Source organism: Apium graveolens, chromosome 5 (assembly GCF_009905375.1).
Source record: "Apium graveolens cultivar Ventura chromosome 5, ASM990537v1, whole genome shotgun sequence".
Taxonomy (NCBI): domain Eukaryota; kingdom Viridiplantae; phylum Streptophyta; class Magnoliopsida; order Apiales; family Apiaceae; genus Apium; species Apium graveolens.
This window is the reverse complement of record NC_133651.1, coordinates 88,518,620-88,523,258: the sequence shown is the minus strand read 5'-3', so window position 1 is coordinate 88,523,258 and position 4,639 is coordinate 88,518,620.

The following is a 4,639-nucleotide window of genomic DNA, read 5'->3' as shown; positions in this document are numbered from 1 at the left end:
GAGGTCATCCAACCAATAAGGAGAGGGCAAGTAAGAGATGATGACACAATAAGGTGATGTAAGCATGACATAGGGAGGGAGGAGATGTGGTTGGTTTATAACCACACAAAGACAAGGTTAATTAGGTAATTAACCAAAAATCCAAACAAAACTACATCCACCAAGCCAAAACAAATCATTTCATCAAAACAAAAAAATTTATTTCTCTTCACCAAGAAGCTTGCTCTCGGCTTTTTCCATTTTCAAGAAGAGGAATTTTCAAAATTCAAGTTCCAAGCTTCCTAAATTGGTAAGTTAATTATCTAGTACTCCTTATGCATAGATATGGCTATCCTATGAGTTTAAGACTCCAATTCATTCTCAATCTTCTACAAGAAATCAATGAAGAAGACAATGAATAGTGATTTCAAGGTTTTTAACTTGATTTTTTCTTGTTTTCCCTTTAAGATCCAAGCATCTCTAAGACATCTCAAGGCTTCTTAAGGCTTCCTAGCTACTCACATCACTTCAAGGAAGGTATATCATCTCCAAACCCTAGCTTTACTTTGTATATTAGGATGATTTTGATAGTTATGGTAAAGAGTAGCTTGAAGCTTGTTTGTTTAGAGTTTGGGTTGGAGTGGTAGTGAAATGAATGTTGAATCTTGTTGGTTTGGTTAAAGGACTTAAGTATAGTTTAAATTCAAGTTTAAGAATAAGTATAAATTGTAATGTTGAGTTGATTGGGGCTGTTATGATGTAGTGAGGATGGATTTTGGTTGTATGAATGGATTGGGATTGATTGGTGGTTGAATTGGAATGGTATAAAATTGGGAAATCGCGTAAACATAGCCGTCGTAATGTCCGATTTACTTTAGACTGCTTTTGTTCATAACATTAGGACCCGAGAACTCCCTTCTAGGTTTTGACCATTGCCATGTTTAGATAGTTCATGTTACGAGCTTCGTTTTGATATGTGGTTCGTTTGATTCCGATGTACGGTTTAGGAGAAACGGCCGTTTTAAGTAACGACGTTTCGCGATCGAATCATTACCCCTCACCTTACTTTGAAACATATGTTAATGACCAAAAATGGCTAATTGGAGTATGAAACATTTATGTAGAGTGTGTTAGGCAGTTGGTAAGACAGTCGCGAAAGAATTGCCTTAAAACTCGTAATGGGTAATTTATTAAAAATGGTGGAGCCGAGGGTACTCGAGCGACTTAAGGGAATCATTAAGCGCAAAGCGAGCGTTGGAGTCTAAATTGGTTAAAGTATAGATTTACAAGTGACTTTGGTTTAATTCCAACTTATATGTTGTTTATAGGTTACCAGACTCGTCCCAAGCCATTAATAACCCCCAGTCGCTCAGGCAAGTTTTCTACCCGTATAACTGTTGTTGTGATGTATATGTGTATATGCATGATCTTGTGATAAATGCATATTTGTTATTAGCAAATTCTTGCGATATATTGTAGCATGTGATATGGCATATATGCAAGCCTGTTTCGTATTCTTGATTTATATATCTGATGGTTCAAATGTTTATTAATTGCATAATACCTATGCTAGAGATAAGCGGTATTTGAGTATACCCTTAGTATAGGAGATCAAAAGGTGAACTTTTTCTAAAACCGGGAGGCGAGGCTCCCGAGTATAATATATATATATATATATATACATATATATATATATATATGAATAGTTTTTAAAACTATTAATCGAATAAGGTTTATTCGATAACTTTATATTATTTAATGAATATTACTTGAATATTCATTCGAGGACTTATAACTCGGTTTATTTTATTTAATGAATATTATTTTGAATATTCATTCGAAGGCTTATGACTCCGTTTATTTTATTAATGAATATTATTTATAATATTCATTCGAGGTATTATGACTCCGCTTATTATTTAATAATATCCTTTATTTTATTAAAGAATAATGTTTCAATAATCAAACTTATGTTCGATTATTCAAATAAAGATAGTACTTTCATATAAGTATATCTTTGGTTATTTAATATCCATTTCAAGTATGAGTTTTAAAATGTCTACTTCGATTATTTTTATAAGGATTATCTTTATGAGAATATTATTTAAATAATAATATTCAGATATTTCTAATATATCGGGACTGATTTATTTTAATAAATCAGCAGTACTCCAAACATTCTAAAAAATGTTTTCGAGTCTTCAAAATGATTTCTAAAAGTTAGGGCGGATCCCAAAACTCATTCTTTTATATTTAAGATCCTCCTTTCGAAGAGGATTTAAATACTCGTTCAAAACCTGGGGGATCCGGCTCTGTGGTGTATTTTACATTTGCAACGTGGTTGCTGTTTTGAAAAAACAATTTGATTACTTGCCCAACGTTCGGGAAGTAAGTCCATCTAATTGAGTCGGCATAAGCGACAGGCCGGGGTACGGTCTATCAAAGTGTAAGTGGCTGGGTGGCAGTCCATCAACGTGTAAGAGGTCGGGTGGCGGTCCAGCACAAGGTCCTTATGTGGCCAGGGTGATGACCGGTGGGGGATTCATCCATCTACTAGTAGAAAAGGTTACTTATTGGTATCTTTGCCTGATCAGCAAGATATCAGGTTTATGCCAAGGTTTTCTCCTTTCCAAAATTCGTTGGATATTGCAACTCTGTTTATAATTTTCATAACAAAGGTTTTCAAGGAGTGTATGAAATGTATATATATATAGGTGTATATATATATCGGGACTTAATGAAGTATCTCGTAACTTCATTATTTATAATGATATTTCAAGGATTGAATCTATTCAAGTCTTATCTTGTAGTCTCATCTGGGTGATGAACTTTTGAAACTGATTATAACTTGAACGGTGGTAGTTCAAGTAGTATTCGGATATAAGTATATTGGAGTATCTTGTAACTTCATCTTTTAAACTTATATCTAGTAAATGATTATCTGGTGCATGTCAAAGATTTTTGGAAAAACGTTGAGACAAGGTTAGATATATGAGATCACCTTGCAACGATATTTTATACAGTTATAAACGGGAACTCTGTGTATATTATACATGTCATAGGATTTCAAAGATTGTGAAAAGTATATATGTACATATATACTGAATATTTTGCGACTTGGTCGCGGTAAGATATCAAACATGGTTCATTTCTTCTTGACCAAGACTTTCATGAGTACTATGAGAATGCTCATATATTGTAAATCACTATACATATTATTTTGGTGGGCTTGTTGCTCACCCTTGCTTTCTTCTTTCATCACACAACATCAGCTAGACAAGATGAAGAGGACCAAGCTTCCAATTCGCAAGCGGTTAGAAAATGTTCCGCAGTTTTCTGGAAGCGTTGATGTCGCCGTAGCTGAGGTAGGAGCTACCAATAGGCTAGGTTTTCAACTATTGATGAACCAAATTTATGTATATTTATGAATTGTAATAATGGCAAAGAAATGTAAATTTATTCAGAAACCCTTTTAAGGTGTATTGGCATATAATTGTGGAATAAAACGACTTGTGATTATTTTTGGATATTCATCTCTGAGACTATAACTTGTGGTGTGTGTGTTTATGGTGGAGTCACAGTACAGAATAGTTGATTATTTATTAAGATTAGGTGTTATTAAGGGAAATGGAACTCGTGACAACCCGGATCCCCGACCCCGGATTTGGGGGTGTTACAATAGTCACTGAGTATTCTATGTTCCCAGCGTCCGGCATGAACAGGTTTGCCCGTGAATGGAACGCTTTTATATGTGCTAATATCATGCCATCTTCGCATGTGCATGAGGTTACCGTGGAGTGTGCACGTCTCCTATGGGGCATTCTGCAGGGTGAATATGTATATTTGGGGATGGTGATATACTAGGGGATTCTGAGGTTCTTGAGGGGGAGCACTATGGGGTCTATTCCGTATGCATCCGTGGTGAAAAAGCTGTGTGTGGCAGTTGGTGTGCATTGGCCCACGCATGAGCAGTTGCAGATTCCGAGTGCTCCGATCGATAACACTACTTTGGCTACGATGCAGGAATGAGATGGAAGCAAGCCCGAACTGAAGGGGCTTGGGTATTCTTTTGACCACCGACCTGGTGGGAGGCCAGCTGCTGGTCAGGCGAACAGGACTGCATGGAGATCTCAGTTAGGAGATGAAGGAGGACCATCAGAGCAGCAGCAGGAGGCAGCAGGAGCAGACATGGGAGCTGGTTTGAGCTCGACACAGTATAGGCGTCTTGCGAGAAGGATGGATACGATGCACGACATCCATAGTCGTTTTGCACATGATCTCACCCAGACACTTGGGACTGCATTTAGAGTCACCAGAGTTAACATTTAGTGGCCAGTATTTGGTGAGGATTCCGTGTATCCACCTCCTGACAGACCTGACACTCCACCCCTTGAGGGTGAGGATTCTGATTCAGAGTAGGTATGCCTGATTCCGTACTATTACCTTCACTGAGGACAATGAATATTTTAAGTTTGGGGTAGTAGTTGAAGGAATATATTTATGTGAGTCTCATATAGTTGCATGTTCATGATAGTTTAGTTCATATAGTTTACATATTTTTCCATGTAGTTTTTTTTTTATTTTGGTAGTTTTATGATAATTTGTTCATGTAGTTTCATGTATTTGTATTATAACATGATCCCTTAGATAATTTTCCCAA